Source organism: Sturnira hondurensis, unplaced genomic scaffold, assembly GCF_014824575.4.
Source record: "Sturnira hondurensis isolate 20B ecotype Veracruz unplaced genomic scaffold, ASM1482457v3 Scaffold0019234, whole genome shotgun sequence".
NCBI lineage: Eukaryota > Metazoa > Chordata > Mammalia > Chiroptera > Phyllostomidae > Sturnira > Sturnira hondurensis.
In genome coordinates, this window is record NW_028091865.1 from 2,478,772 (window position 1) to 2,495,049 (window position 16,278).

General features: G+C 60.0%; 1 protein-coding gene across 2 annotated transcripts in view; it reads left to right on the forward strand.

Annotated features, from left to right (window-relative positions):
* The window catches only part of STS (steroid sulfatase), a 72,225-nt gene that overhangs the window by 10,025 nt on the left and 45,922 nt on the right, over window positions 1–16,278 (forward strand). Inside the window, exons 1-2 of one of the 2 annotated variants that reach the window (XM_037027678.1) lie at window positions 718–739; window positions 13,786–13,917. The gene's annotated coding sequence lies outside the window, so the exon portion shown is untranslated. Of the gene's footprint in view, window positions 1–717; window positions 740–13,785; window positions 13,918–16,278 lie in introns of those variants that run through there. The other variant, XM_037027677.1, reaches the window with a different exon arrangement.

Genomic DNA, 16,278 nt, shown 5'->3' on the forward strand with positions numbered 1-16,278 from the left:
GTATCCGCAGCGTGTGGGAGCAGGCGCCGAGAGCAGGATGCCTGCCTGCCACCCACCCGGCTGTCGGGTGGCCTTGCTCACGGCCGGATGAATTCCTCGGGGGTTTTCCGTGTGCCGGGGAGGTGGGCGGACTCACACCCCAAGAGTCCGTGCGGGAGAGTGGTCCAAACATGACCCTGCCTTACCTGCGTGGCAGCCACGCGTGTGGCCACCCGGGTGCCTTCGATAATCGCCCCCACCCCTGACCCCCACTCTCCAGGAAGCCTTGTTCTGTCTTCCTGCTCCGTACACAGGAATGTTCCCAGCGATCTGGCTTCCCACCCCACCCCCACCGCCTTTGCGTGTCAGGGTTCCAGCGGGCAGAGAAAGATTGCAGCAAAGTGCGGAGAACGTCACCCCGCCGTGTGCCGCGAGGTGATCACCGTGTCCAGGAAGTCCGGCGGCCCTCTGATTTATATCTGAGACACGTGGGGCGTGAGGGACAAGCAGGTGGGCAGGCACGAGCCCTGAAATAGCTTTTTTATGATAGATTCGCCCATGACCCGGCGGTGACCTGACAGCTAGCGATGGTCCATATAACTGCCCGGACGGTCAGGTGGCTGTTCACACCCCGGCGCGTGCACGTCTGGGGTGCTGCTTAGGTGAGAGCTGGCCAGGTCCCCGCAGGGAGGCGTTGCCGCGCCCGAGGTCCAAGTTCCCCCTCGGCGGTCCCCCCGCTCCGAGAGCCTCATCAGAACTGGTGAGTGGGATGCATTTCTTTGCTGCTCTCCGCGGAGGCTGCTGAGATGGAGAGATAAGCGGTGACAGAGGATCCTGGGAATCGTTACCGGAGGGCATCTGGCTCAGAAGGGAACTCCAGGCTTGCGTCGGTTTCTCTGGGTAGGGAACCGTGCGGTGCGCGGGAAGGATGGAAGGGAAAAAAACTTGAAAGAGCGGAGGCTTGGCTGTGGCAGCCAGAGTGTTAAACTCTCTTCTGTGGGAGGAATGAAAGTTTGTGCAGTCTGTTTTTAAATTTTTATTTGTTGATTTTAGAGGGAGAAAGAGAGAGAGAGAGAGAGACGTCCTTTTGTGTCCCACTTATTGACACATCCATTGGTTGATTCTGGTCTGTGCCCTGCCCGGGGATCGAACCCCCGACCTTGGCATATCAGGATGAAACTCTAAACAACCAAGCTACCCAGCCAGGGCAAAAGTTTGTACATTCTCACCTGCAGTGTTCCGTTGAAAAAAAAAAACAAATGTTTAAACCCAGCTGCAACAATCCGTCTCCTATGTCTTTATTTGTTCATTTGCCCGGAAACAGGGTCTTTAAGGACAAGAAAGGAAGAGCCAGATACTTTGGTTTCTTTGTCGGTCTGTGGGTGGAAGCGGTGGTTTGAAAACGCGTGCTTGGCATCGCTGGAGAACTTGGAGACCAGACCCTGGAGACGAAAGGAGACAATAAAAGGAGCGTTTTGCTTGAGCTACGGTTTACTCCAAAGAGAAATGGAGTTCATTAAACTTATGCATCACACTTAGACCCGCTGCTTCAAGTTGGGGACCATGAATATAAATAAGACGTATTTGGCACCCAGTGCATGCTGCGGAAGATCGGTTTTCCTCAGAGCTTACTCTGTGTTGCTTTTCTAAAGGGGAAATTTGAGGCCCTGGCTGGTGTAGCTCAGGGGATTGAGTGCTGGTCCGTGAATCAGAAGGTCACGGGTTCGATTCCCAGTCACGACGCATGCCTGGGTTGTGGGCCCGGTCCCCCTGTAGGGGGCGCACGAGAGGCAACCACACATGGATGTTTCATGCCCTCTCTTTCTCCCTGCATTTTCAAAATGCGTCCTGAGCCCCTTGGGTGGGCATCCTGAAAAACGGAAATAGAACAAAGTTTTCTCTCCAATTGAGACACGTGTATGTAGATACTGTATGTATGGAGGCCACGGAGTCAAATGCATCTAAACGAGCATGTGCTTCAGAGATCGGCCCCTCTGTTGTAGAAAGTTGTATCAGCTGCAGAGGACAGCCCTCTGAGATGGCGTGGCCGGTGCCATGCACGCCAGAGCAGGACACCCAATGTGTGGTTTCTTTCTTCCCACGGAGAGGCGGTGGCTGTTGTTGGGCCGGCCCTCCCCACTATCAGGAGTGAATGATGCTAATGACCAGAGAGGCCCAGTGCTCCGTGGCTTTTCTTCTCGTTTTTCCTGTCCCCGCGGATTTTGCTCCCCCTGCTCACCTCCCAGGTGGGATCAGAGGGCGGATAACTGGAACCGCCCCCCAAAACATGCGGCCCCTAGAAATGGGCAAGCTACTTTATCGGGAGATGACCCCGTGGTGTGGTCTTTGTCTTGCAAAACAACTGCGCGCACACCTGGCAGTTTAGGTCCCTGAATCGGTGTCTGCAGGACGTGAATATACCCCAGCGGACAAATGGCCCAATATTCCTCTACGATGAGCTGATAGCATAGCAACGGATGAAATCGGGAGGCAGCTTTGTGGAGGCTCTCGGTGCAGGAGAGAAGAGATAAGAGAATGCCCCCTTTGATTTGCATTGGAAGCGAGCCCCAACCCCATCAGGCCTCCCTGCAAAGGCTGGTGGAGACCGGGACACAGCAGGGGTGTGTGGGTCAGGAAGGGCGAGTGGGTCAGTCCGCAGGACCAGTTCCGCAACTCTGTTTCTATCTCTCCCATCTCGAGTCTTCTCATTAACATTCCTGCCGGGAGTGGAGATTAACCCTGGAACAGCCGGTCCCTGAGTCAGCAAGCCCTTCCCTGCGCAGCAGGCTCTCGGAAATGCCCCAGTGATGGGCCATAAGTGCCGCCTTGGGCCCAGGTGGCCCGGGCCGGAAAACAAGCACCGAAGGTCAGGACACGCTCGGCCAGTGCCGATGGCAGTCACGGCAAAGTGCTTCCCGTGAGGGAGAACTTCAGGCAGGCATGAGGGCCGGGCTCTGACTTCCAGCTCTGATAAGGGGCCTGGAGCTGAGACGGGGGGGTTCAGGGGCCTGTGTTTCTTCTCTGGGTGGCCCAGGGTCGGGGGTCTTGTGCAGAGGCCGGTTCTCCTTTGCCGTTTGTAACTGCTGCGATTGTAACTGCTTTCCCAATAGCACAGCCAGCCATGCGCTGCAGTAGCGACTGTGCTACTGGTGGGCTGTTCAGAAGCTACCAGCCAGAAGGCAGTGTCCTCGCCTCTCCCAAACAGCAGCCACCACAGGTATCCACGCATGTTGTCACCTGTCCCCTCAGTGCAGGGGGGCAGCGGTGACCCGGGGCAGGCGTGTCCCCCGCGTGAGGCCGAGCTCCGGCGAAGAGCGGGGCCCTCGTCTTGGGCACGGTGGACATTGGCAGCCGGATGCGGCTCTGTGCGGGGGCTGTCCTGCGCGCTGTGGGGTGTTGGAGCCATCTACCTTCTAGCTTCCATAGCTCACCGCCACCCCCAGCGAAAATTGCCCCCTTGTCTCTTGGAGGGGAAGCCACCGTGGGTCAGAATGACAGAGTTGGAGGCCAGAAGCAGCCTCGGGGAGCATGAAGGAGGCGGAAGATGGCCCTCATATCCCAAAGCGTTCCACGGGGACAAGCTTTCCACGGCTGGGTGCCGTGTCCCAGCTCATTCGACTGGGGTCACGGGGCGCGGGTGTCCCAGGCGCTGACCCGCATCCCTGCCACGTGTGACGCAACTCTGCATTTATCTGCGTTCACACGCAGTGGCCAACAGACTTGCCGGCGTAGACGGGCTCGCTCGGGGCCCCACGTTTTCCTCCTGACTCCTTCCTGCGTTCGCACGGCAGGCGGGCAGCCCTCTGCCCAGACCCTAGAGGGAAGGGAAAGGGAAAGACTGGAGCCTGGGTTTGGGTGACTTGTGTGGCGGCGACGCTGGTTCTGACCCAGAGAATGTAGGTGGAGGGAGGGGGAGCGGCCTTGACTGACCCCCTCCGGGGGGGGGGGGTGGCGAAGACCCATCGCGTTTCCAGGCAGGTCCCTTCCCGTGTGTGACCACGCGCTGCTGCCCAGCACACGTGTCACAGGATGTGTGTGCCATTGCATACAGGTGTGTGTGTGTGTGTGTGTGTGTGTGTGTGTGTGTGCGTATATACACATCTACCTACACACACTTTACCTCTTCTCGTTGGCTCCACGGCACAACTCGTTGCCAGCCGCGGCCTTTCAAACTGCAGATGGCCGGCCCTTTGTCCAAAACCGCAGAGAATCTAGATAACAGACAGTACTGGCACCTGTACACACTCCGCACGAGGACTGGCTGGGATATCATGGACATGGAACTAGGTGTGCGATGGAACGAGTGGATGGTTTGATAGAGGCATTGATTGGGACATGTTTCCCACAAGCACTTTGGTTCGTGTCCATCACCTCACGCTGTCCCAAAATTTACTCTGCTTGGAGTTGGGGTGGGTTTTTTTTTTTGAGATTATATTTATTTTTAGAGAGAGGAGAAGGGAGGGAGAAAGAGAGGGGGGGGACACATCAATGTGTAGTTGCCTCTCCTGCGCCCCCTCCTGGGGACCTGGCCCACGACCCAGGCCCGTGCCCTGACTGGGACTCGAATCGGCGACCCCTCGGTTCCCAGCCTGCGCTACACCAGCCAGGGTTGATTGGCGTTAGTAAATGGCCTGCGGAACAGCAGGGTTGTGGTGGTGAAAAAAGCAACAGTGTCCATTTCAAGTTCCAACAGCAGCCGGCCTTTCCCGTGGTCTTTCAGTATGCCTCCTACCGTGGTTTTGGTGTTTGAGAAAGCCATGGCCTTCTAACGTCCAAGCGCAGTCTGGCCCCAGAGTGGGCGTTTGGAGACCGTGGACCTGGAATCGTCCCTGAAGGCAGGAAAGGGATCCTCTGTGAGTCACGTGGCTTCGAGCGTCCGGTGACGCTTGTACCGCGTAGTCACACCTGTTCCCCGGGCCCTGCCCCCAGTTACAGTGTCACGGACGCCCCCCGGGGTCCCTCAGAGGCTGTGTCCACCGCCGCACTCTCTAGCTGTGCAAGCCTGTTGGGACCGTCAGAAAGCCCGATCCCGGGGGAAAAGCCGGGCCGAGTGGCCGTGCACGTCGGCCCCCGTGGCCAAGCCCCGTCGGACCCCTTCTCTGCAGGCCAGAAACCTGAGACGCACACGGGCACTTACTGAAGTCTCCCCGGGGCCGCAGTGGCCCCAGCCTGGGAGGAAACGAGAGGGCAAGGCTAGTCTGGACTTTTAAAAAGCCACGTAGGGGATCCCAGCAAAAGGAAACAACAAATAATGGCAAATGATGTCTACGGTCTGAAGAAGAACAAACAGAAAGAAAAAAAAAGGGAAAGAAAACCTCAAGGACCCCCGGCATCAGCATGGTCACGGCCAGAGGGAACGGGGCTGGGGAGGCAGAACAGGACGCACGGGGAATGAAGGGTGACAGGAGGAGACGTGTGCCTGGGGCTGGCGGACACACAGTACAGAAAATGTACAGAAAATGCTTCCTAGAACGGTAGCCCTGAAACCCATATACTTTTATCAGCCAGTGTGTTCTCAATACATTCAATGGGAAACAACCCCCTCCTCCCCAGAAAGCCCACCCAAGTCTGTGTCCCGTGGAGAAGAAAGAAACTTGTCTGGTGAGTGTGTGTGTGTCTCCATATTGTGATTTCTCACAGCGAGCTCGGTTGCTCCTGGGGCTGGAGAGCCCTTCGCTGGGGGGTGGGTCTTGTACATAGTAGGATGTTTACTCGTCTCCTCCAACAGTCTCCGGGACATGCCCGATGGTGACCAGGGAGGTGACCTTGGAGATTGTCATCTCCCGAGGGTGGGGGTGGGCGGGGAGGGAATGAAGTCGCCCTGGGCGCGGGTGCCGGTGTGGAGGAGCATTGACACACGGGGAACAAAGACGGAGCTCGGGCTACTGGCCGCTGTCGGGGGCCAGCTCACGCTGCTGTCACCCACAGCCTGCCTGCTGCATTGTGCCAGGCCTCTGCCCACGGGATGCCAGCAGCACCGCCCATGAGGGGTGACCCTCAGAAATACCCGCAGGTGCGGGCGGGGGTGCCCCGGCAGGCGGGCTCCCCCCACGGCGCCAGCCGCCACTCCAGCCTGGGGCTGCACCCCCTCCCCATCGAGTCCCATTTCAAAGGTGGGGAGGCGACGCCCATTTTCTCTACGGCATCCCCGTCAAGAGCTTTTCTGCCCTGCCGGACTGTCACACGTCACACGGTGACCCGTCCGAGCGGATGTCAAAAGGCTCCGTGGGCATTCTGAGTCGTATGAAATGATTGACATGTCAGGAGCCCCCCGTCAGCCGCAGCGGCGGGTTCCAGGAACTTGTCATCATCGCCAGTCACCTCGGGTGACAAATGCCTTCCCCGAGGAGGGTGCAGCCTGCCGAGCGTGCCTGGAGCCGGAGGGCCTGTGACTCACGGGGTTTGGGCTGGCAGGTGAGGAGCGGAGGGCCGCCTGGCTCCCGCCCAGAAGGGGGTTCTCGGCTGCCAGTGTGCGAAGGGCCCAGGACCATCGGAAACGCCGCGGGGGCCCGGGGCTGCTTGCCTGGGAGACCCCGGCCAAGGGCTTCAGGTGTCTGCCTGGCACGATCGCGTCTGGCTGCCGACGCGGGCAGCCGCGGCCTCTCAGCGTCGTGGGTGCGCCTTCTGCGTAGACTGTGGAGCGAGCGCTCCTGTGGGGACCCCGGGGAGGGGCGGCTCACAGAGCACGTGGGGGGCGGCCGTCCCTGCCCCCCGCTGCCTGCACCTTGTACCCCATTGTCAGGGACTCTCGACGCCCTCCTGGGTCGCACAGCTTGCTCTCTGTTCACGGCCGGGCGGAAGCCCCCCGCCTGTGCACCGACCACTGGCGGCTCGTGCACCCACCTGTCGGCGGGTGTTCCTTTGGGTTACCCCCACTCGGCGATCGTGAATAGGGCCTCGGGCACGTGGCTGAGCAAGTGTGTGTTGGAGGGTCTGCTTGCCCTTCTGTTGCTGGGGGCGGCGGGGGCCGGGGAGTGTCTACCCAGGAGGGGAGTGGCCCGAGTTTCCCAAAGTCATTCTAGGCTGGACTTTCCAGGGACCCCCAGCCTCTGTCCACACGGGTGCTGCCCTGTCTGCACGGGAGAGGAGCCCCGGGGCAGAGAGACAGCATCTCCGGCTGCAGCCGGCCGTTCCGAGGAACGCCTCCCACTGACGAGCAACCCCGGTAGGCCGGCTGGTTCTGCCAGGCCTCGGCCAGGCTTGCTTCTCCGTGCCCTGCAGGCCTTGGGGAGGCTGCGGCCGGGGCGGCGCTGACTCGGGTGCCATAAAAAGCCGGGGGTGTCCCGGAAACACAGGTCAGCTGACATGCGGGGTCACGTGGCTCCGAGGTGACCAAGCGGCCCACCTGCCGGTGCTGATGGGCCCTCAGGCCGACCTGGGGCAGCTGCTCGGCCCCACCCAGGTCTCTGGGTGTTTTCCGAGGCTTGACCGTCCCTCCAGGGGCGCTGCACGGGCGGCAGCCTGGCCGCCACGCCAGGGGTCCCGGGAGTCAGTGAGTGGAACCTGCCCCTCTGCTTGCACCGGGCTGGGAGCCAGGACCAGACGGGGCCTGCTGGGCGGGCCACCTCCACCGGCCTGCTCTCCAGCACGGGCCACCCACTTTTTTCACCCCCTGGCCTCTCTCCCTGGCCCCGCACAGCCCCCGATGTGTCCCCCGTGTCCGGGTCTGGGACCCAGCCGCAGGCTCTGGGGCCGGGGCTGTGGAGGCCGTTGCCCGTGCACTTGGGCGAATTCCCACGTGAGGCGGAGCCGCCGTCCCTGGTTTAGGGCAGGAGCCCACATCTCTCCGCGAGTCCCCTTTTGTCGCCCTCGGTAACTGCAGGCGCACTTCGCTGAGGAGCAGGGACATAAGGCATTTCCTTAGACACAGCGGCCGCGAAGGGGCTCCGCGACCACTGACAAAGCATTTTCACCACAGGCAGAGCCCGTGGCTCCTGCCCAGCCCGTCACCAGGGAATGAAAGGGGCCGCAGGACGCTGGCGTGTGCGACGCGGCTCGCGGCTCCTCAGGCACTCGATGAGACCCGTATTCGAGGCATCCACATGGTGACTCTTGGCTGCCTGGAAGGAACTGCAGAAACCCCGTAGGTCCCCAGCTGCCCCGCGCGTGGTCACGGAACACGTCGGCTCCTGTGATGCCTCCTGGCATCTCGTTCATTTCACGTCGGCGGCTTCTTCCTGGGCTCGAAGAGTGGCCTCCGTGAGAGAGGCCGGGGTCCTTCGGACCTGCAAGGAGGCACAGGGGGACATGGGTGGTCACTCCCGTGGCCGTTTCCCAGGGACAGCTGGTCATCAGGGTTATATTAGTTGGCTTGGGACAACGCCAGCCCTTCGCCACTGTATCCCTGCCGTTGGCTCTCCTGGATTTCATTTCCCGGCGGCAGCGGCCACTCCGTGTCACCCGGTGTCAGTTCCCAGTGCGGAGCAGGGTGGTTAGATGATCACGTGTGTCACAGAGTGATCACGTGTGTCACAGAGTGGTCCCGCGGGCGAGGCCAGCCCCTGGCGGGCACCGGACACAGTTACTCTGTAGCGTTACGCACTCTGTTCCCAGGGCCGCGCTGCCGTCCCCCGTCGAGATCCTGTAACTAAGTAGCCATCTGTTTCTCCGTCTCTTCCCGCAGCCAGCCCCTAGCCCATCTCCTCAGGGGCCACCATCACTCTGCTCTCTGTATCTTCGTCTCTTTCTATTTTGTCTGGCTTTTTTCTTTTCTTTTCATGAGACGCCACACCTAAGTGAAACCATGTTGCCAACTTGGTTTCTCCAATGTCGCTGAGCATAGCACTGCCTTGGTCCATCCGTGCTGTTACAAATGGTAACATTTTGTTATGTTTTCCGGCTGAGTCATAGTCCATCGTGCACACACTACATCTCCGTCACCCCCTTGTCTGGCCTTGGGCGCTTGGGCCGCCGCCAGGTCTGGGCTACCGTCACTAACGCTGCCAGGGACAGATGGGTGCGCGTCTTCTTTCCGGTGAGTGTTTTCGGTGTGTTCCGGTACATTCCCAGAAGTGGGACGGTGGAGGCACCGGCAGTTCCAGCGGGGATATTTCAGAAACTTCCGGGGGTTGGCAGAGAGAGACAAAGTCCTAGGGCGCAGGTCACAAATGCATTCTGCCAACACGCAGCCCCGGAGCAGAATCAGAAGGTTCCTCATCGTTTGGCATGAGCGAAAGAAAGGAAAGAAAGAAAACCAAGTTCTGCTCTTTTCTATTTTTTTTAGAGCGCCAATGCCCACAGCTGCTAAATCAGTTCAAGGGCATTGCCTTGGAGCGTCTGTTTAATTGTTTGTCTTTGAGCTTTGCTGGGTGGGGAAGTGTTGGGCCGTGGGCACCGGGAAGGGAACGGCAGCTCCTTAGCAGGTCAAGTGCGTGACCTAGGCTTATTGTGACCCCCTTGCCCTGGTCTCTGGTCCTGCAGACATTCGCCAGAGACTGTCCCCATTTCCTCCCTTCTCTTTCCTGCCGTGCTTCCGCAGGAAGCCACAGCGAGCTTCCTCTAGCGACTGACCGCCGGCTTCCTCCCCAGCCACCGGGTCGCCCCGGATGGCACAGCCACTTCGCCCCGAGTCTCTGGTTTCTGCCGCCAGCCACTCACCAAGCAGCAGAGAGAGCCCCCGTTTCCGCTCGCTGAAGGAACTGGAAACTTTTCCACACGAGGCCCCGGAGAGTAGGCACCCTGTGCTGTCGGGCCGGACCACGTGTCAGCGGGTGTGAAAACTCACTCCGGGGACAGGGCAGTCTGCGCCCCACGGATAACGTGGGCCCGGGCTCCAGAGAGCCTGGCTGTGGGCCACCCACTCGTCCTCTCCCGAGCTGCTGGGCCAAAATCGGCGGCAAGGTGCGCCCCGCTTTTCTGTGGAAAGGCGTTCCTGTGATGCCCGGCGGGGGCGAGGGGTGGTTTGTGAAGGATTCCCTCGTTTACACACGGCTCCCCCCAGAGAGAGAGAGCTGGCGCGCACCATATATCCCCCCCGGCGGAGAGGGGCCTGCCTGCGGAGAGGGGACCGTGGCTTGTCCGTGAGGAGCGCCTTTCCCGTTCCCGCCAGCCGGGCCAGCTGGTCTGCCGGGCAAAGGGCAGGGGACTCTGGGAGCCCCTGGGGGAGCCCCCGAACACGAGTGCCGTCTGTGCTCCACACGTTCCACGTTTTTAACTCCAATGCGCTGTCCTCCGTGAGTGCCAAATGATGAGGCTGTGAAGACTGGGCTGCTGACAGTCGGGGCCCGGGGGGACATCGAACCTCCCCACCCCCTGCCGCCGTTGTCGAAGCCGTTCTCAGGGAAGGATGGGTTCGCACGGTGAGTTCCTGCAGAGAAAGGCGAAGGGTAGAGACTGGGAGAGGCGTACTTCCAGGGGACCATCTGGGAAGGTCCCTTTCTGTGGGGTGTCCCCGTGGCTACCCCCAGCTCATGGCCTGAGAAAGCCTGAGTGTCTGCAAAGGCCACCTCCATCTGACGTGTCGGGTCAGCCACAGACCCTCCGAAAGCCAGAGCACCCTGTGAGTATAAATGCCCGCAGCCGGCCACAGCTCGGCCAGGACGGGGCCTCCGCGACTGAGACGGCGCCCGTGAGGTTCACGGGCAAAATTCAAACCATCCGCTTGGCAAGGAAGCTCCTTCTGCGGCGGTGGTGACGTGTTTCCCTCACTGGGTCCCCGGTGGTCAACGGCGGCTGATTCACGGGTTTGGTTTTGCGTCATCCGTTCAAAGCCGGCCGTATTTCACGCAGGAGGGCGGCTGGGTGGCGAGACTCGGCAACCACAAACCCTCGCGTTGTTGGCTGTGGATTCGAAATGAGCCCAGGCTCCCAGCTCCGTGGCCGAGTGTCCGTGTGTGAAACGGAGAAATCCCGCCTGGCTTTACGTGCTTTGGCATGTCACCTCGCCAGCTAAGACCGTGTGTTCCTGCCAGAAAAGGGCCCCGGTGACTTCGGGGCACACCAGTCTGATCTGGTGGGATCCCTCCAGATGTTCTGGGCCAGCAGGGAAACATCTTGGCGTGTGCGCTGATCTAATTCCCGGTCCTTCCACGACCCTAGGGGACACAAGCCACGGAGAGCCATCCACTGTTTCTGATCCAAAGGCCGGGGAGCCAGATGTGCCTTGCGGCTCAGAGCCGTACGTGTTTTGGAAAGCTGTCCTAATGCAGGCCACTCCTTATCTCCCACGGTGCACGCAGCAGTTGGGGGCAGCGTTCGAGATTCGTCCACAAAGATGCTGCCCCGAAATGCACGAATGTGCCTCCCCGTGGGGTGGGTGATGACCACAAGTCCTAGAATAGTTTGTTTGAATAGTATTTGGACAACAATGAGGAGGAGGCGGTTCAGCGGATAAGACCACCCATGCCCCGAGTGCTGCCGATGGCCGTGTGAGACGTCAGCGAGAGCCAGTGCGTGCGAAGCGAAGGCCCCGTCCACACGCCGTCATACGTGTCTGTGATCTCCAGATGCTGGGGCTGCCCATGTGATTGCCGGTCAAGAGGCACAGTGTTCCCAGGACAAGATGGCACTGTGCAGAGCGCCCTTTTGCAATACTTCTGCCGTCCGCGTCTGCCCGCCTTCTTGTGCGCTGCCTCTGTGGGGCTGTGCAAACGGGCAGCCCGCCTGGTTCTTCAGGCCGAGTTACCGGGGGACCCACTGTCACCGTCTCTAGGTCCGGGGTGGGGAAACGTCTTTTGGACCAGGCAACCCAGCAGCATAGATGTCGTCGGCTTTGCGGAGCGTGCGGTCCATCGATTCTGTCCTGGCCGTGTGAGAGAAGCCCTGGGTACCAGCCGATGGGAAGCCTGGGTCTGGCTTGCACACGTTCCCAAGTGGGAGGTGGGCTGGGCTTGGGCCCCGGCCCCCAGGGCGGCAGCCTCTGCCTTGGGGGATGTTCTTTTTCACCCTCGCTCATAATCTCAAGATGTTGGCCATCGCCACTCTCCTGGGGCTTCCGCGTGGATAACAGGCGCGGGACTGCAGACAGTGTGTATGTAGGTGCTGCTCGTGGACCGTGTGTGCCTGGCTCCAGAGGCCGTGGGGTAGTGGGCCTTGTGCCGCCGAGGGCCTTAGGTTGCGCAAGAAGGTGGTGAGAAACCACGGGAGTTCACGGCTTTCTTCCGGCCCCGCTTGTCCGCGATCTGTGTGCTGGTTCTTGCACTGATTGGGAAACACGTGTTGGAGAATTCTCCTGTGAGTGGTCCCACGTGGAGAAGCTGCGCTCGCCCATGCGTCGTCTTGGCTGTCTGATTTTCTGCTCGGTGACCACTCTGTCTTTCTCCCCTCAAAGCCTGGACGCCTGGAGCCCTGTGGAGAGGAGCTCAACACCTCTGTCCCGTGATTTGTTGGGCTCTTTCTAGGGTCTCGGCTTCCTGGCCTGATGGGGCTATTTGGGAAGCGTCCCATACAGATTCAGGACTGAAGTGTCATCAGCTGTCGTCCTGGGCGGGAGGAGATGCTGGAAAAAGCTCTGTGTTTAGAGGGTTTTGGGGATCCCAGCAGTTTGGGGATCCCTAACTGGGCACCGTTAAGCGTCCGTGGTCCTGGTCTTCTGGGAGTTGTCGCGAGTAACCAGGGTGGCCACTCAGCCCGATTCAGCCGGGACCCTCCGAACTTGAAAGCTGGGGCGTCTTAGTCCCAGACACACTGGGGTGACTGGTCACCCTGCTCTTGCCCTTCAAAGGGCATCTCCCGATGGCTCCGACCCATGCCCACAGGATCTGAGTCTCGCCCAGGCGGGTCAGGCTGGAGTGACGCGAGAGGCGGCCCTGCCCGGGGAGACAGTTCTTGCCGCCATCGTGGAGAGAACGCGATTCCCTTCCGCCAAGAATCGACCGCAGGGGTCGACTGCCGTTTCAAATGCCATCTGTGGGCAGCGGGGACATCGAATTTCCGGGACGCGGGGTGGCCCTCTGACCTTCTTGCTGGCAGCTGAACCCCAGCCAGGCCAGATCCACATTTACACAAAAATCTCTATGTCGGCTGCTTTTCTCCAACGACCTGCCCCCCTGTGAATGCCGTTTGCCCGGCGGGGTGATACTTTGTATTTTAAAGCATCAGCGATAGATTCTGACGCTGTTACATTGTTTCAGGGCATCGGCTAGGTTTTGTGGAAAGGTCGTGGAGCAAAAAGCGTCCTCCGTGTGCAGAAATGTCCACAGCCCTCTTTGTGGTGTTTTCGAAGCCGTGGTCGCCTGGCACCGCGGGGCTGCCTACCAGAGACGCAGAGAGTTTCTCCTAAGGGCCGGTTAAGAGACGGTTTCGGCTTCCGGAGCCAGGTCCTCTGCCGCAGCGCGTGGGGCCGTGTTCCAGGACAGCCTGCTGAGGGGCCTGGAAATACGAATGTTCTGTCCTTGTCCCAGGGCACACGGCATTCTTGGTTGAACTGTTTGCAACAGGGAGGCAAACACATTCTTTCTGGGCTCCGGAAACGCATGGGGGGTGGGGGGTGTTTGTGACCCCAGCTTGCAGGGGGGTCCCACGCCCCCTGCCCTCTTATCCTTGGAGCCTGTGGAAAGGACAGATGGCAGGTAGTGACAAAACAGCTACACACATTGTTGCACATAGTGATACAGGCTATGGAGGGGGACAGTACGGTGATGGTGGACAATGGAGGAAGGGGTGGGTTTCTTCGATCGGGCAATCCGGTGGGGCTTCCCCGAGGTGGTGTCTGCTCGGCCCAGGCCTGCAGGGGGCTGGGAGTCCGTCGGAGAGTGGAAAGGAGAAAGATGTAGGCGTGGGAATTGTTTAGGCAAGGAGGAGCCCTTTCCACAGCGCGGCACGGGCCGGTGCAGGCTCTGATGCTTCTTCCTTCACGTGCCTTCACAGGGCAGAGCCGATGCGCCCCTCGCCTCCCCGCTGGGAACCGCCCGCCTCGCCGCTGTGCCCGCCCATGCGGCTGTCCACCCAGTAAGGCCCGCGGAGGACAGCCCCCGAGACGGTCTGCCCGCCACTCCCCACGTAAGTAGCAGCCACACCTGCGTCACTCCGCGTCACTCCGTCACTCTGAAAACACGGGGGCCCGCTTGGTCCCCATGTGGTGGCCTCCCCTGAGCTCTTGGGCAAAGACACAGGAAACCTGTGTCATGGTGTTCTGGAAGATTCCCTAGGGATAACACGTGTGCGGGGCTGTCCCTGGGCCCTTTTTGTCCAGAAAGGCCATTGCAGCCAAAGGTCACTTGGCCGACGGGGAGCATGCACGAGAACCAAGAGGTTTTCCTAGGGAAAACCGGGACCTCCTACGGGGCAGGGTGCTGACAAGCAGGGCGTGAGGTGTGTCGGTGGGACCCCTGAGACTCGGGCCGGTGACCCTGACACCCCCTCCGCCGTCCTTTGCCCTGCGGAAGCTCGTCTGTCTCCGTGCCCAGACCGGGCATGAGGAGCGAAGCGTGACTTGTATGTAGGGATACGAGTCCATTCCTGCATGAGCCCGCCCACCACTCCGGGGACCTGGAAGGGTCTTTCAACACAGCCTTGCTCTGCGGGGCTGCCAAAGTCAGCCCTGGGTCGGGGCGGGTATTCCCGCCAGGGGGAGGGACGGTGGGCCAAGTTGGAAGGCGTTTGGGATTTCAGCACTCTGGAGGGGCTGGGCTCCGGGCATCTGGTGGGTGGGGGCCAGGGATGCTGCTCGCCGTCCCCCCTGTGTATGTGCCAGACCCCCAGCCCCGACAGTGCGCCATTGAGACCTGGGTGGAGAGCACCCAGGCAGGGACACCCTGCTCCATGGAACAGCAGACTGCACCCTCATCTCTTTCTGCTTGGAACCTGCAATGGCCTTTTGCGTTCAGGGGGCTGCACTGGAATCAGAATTCCAGAGGACAAGGTGAGCTTTTAGGATGGAGGTTCCCCCTCAGATTTAAGCCCCGCAGCCGAGGACTCTCCCGCCACCAAGAACAATCGGGGAGGCTTAACGCCGCGGCTGGGTCCGCGGCGAGGGCCGAGCCGCTTACCGGGCTCCTGTCCCCCGTGATTCCTGTCATGTGCTCGTTAAGAGGATCCCGGGCTCCTTCTCTCTGTTCCAGAAACAAACTTTCCGAGCGCTTTAAAGATTAATTTATTTCCTAATGCTCCTGTTCACGTCGGAGTCGGCTTTGATTTCTGACCCAGCTCGCAAAGCCTTAAGTACTTGCTCAGTCGGGTTCGATTTCTATTCCTCTGGAAAATAACTGTACGTTTTGCAGGGAGACGCTCTGAGCCCCCCTTTTTTTGGTGGTGGATTTCGTCTGGAGGGGGGGTGGGCGGGTTGTGCGCCCCAGTGTGAGTGCACAGACACAGTGATTGAGTAAGAGTGTCAGGGGACAGAAGGACAGAAGGACATTAGTCACTCTGGACAAAATGCTTTCATCTTGTGCCTGCTGTTTTGAAAATGCTCCCCACCCAAGCAAGGTCTAGAGATACCAAAGTTTTCCTATAAGGCTTTTTTTAAGGGCCATTTTATGCAAAGTCTTTGCATTGGGTGAGCTGTACCTGCTTTCTCTTGGCCTACTTTGCTTCGGTCCGTAGTTGGACAGAGAGTAGTTTTTAAGAATCCTTTCATGATCATGAAAAGGTTTTCCAAGTGGACTAGAAAGTCTCGGGAAAGACATTTCACGCAGCCCGGCGCTGTGCCGTGCCGCAAACCACATGTCGGGGGAAGGTAACCCCCACCCGAAAAACTGACGGCCATAGTGGTGTGCCTCGGAGACGGGGGGCGAAGGAAGGCTTGCAAACAGGGAAATCATGGGAGAAGAGGGGCCCATTTGGAGGGGGCCTCGTAACTGAGGGCTCACCAGCACCGAGGCCCCGGGGTGCCCCATGGGTCCGAGCAGGAGGCAGGACCCACAAAAGCCTGGGCACGCCCCTGCCAGGAAGGTCCAGCCCGAATCCATTGGCAAGGGCTTGGAGGAATCCAGAATGCTCTGTGCTTTAATGAGATCCTCCACCGGGATTCTTCCCAAAAAGCCTGTGTGAAGTCACATAAAGCAAACACCAGGAGGCTGGGGCAGATTTGAAAAGACGGTGAAATACCACTGGCCATGAACGCTGACCCTGGCGTGGGCCCTGGGTCGGGAAGACAGCCCATGGCGCAGCTGTGTCGGCGGGCTTTGTAGGAGGCGGGCCGAGGGTCACGGAGGGGGCTCATGCGGCGATGGAAGATCGTGTCCCGGCTTTAGGGGTCTCAGCCAGACTCTGCCCGGCCGGAGGGGCACGCTCCGTGCACCTCACTGTGCAGCCTCGTCTCACGCAAACCCCAATCCGTGTCTCATCCTTTCCTAAGCTTCCGGTGGAGAGAAATTCAGATGCACGCATCCACAGAGGGGGGCGGAAAGTAAGCAAACATGG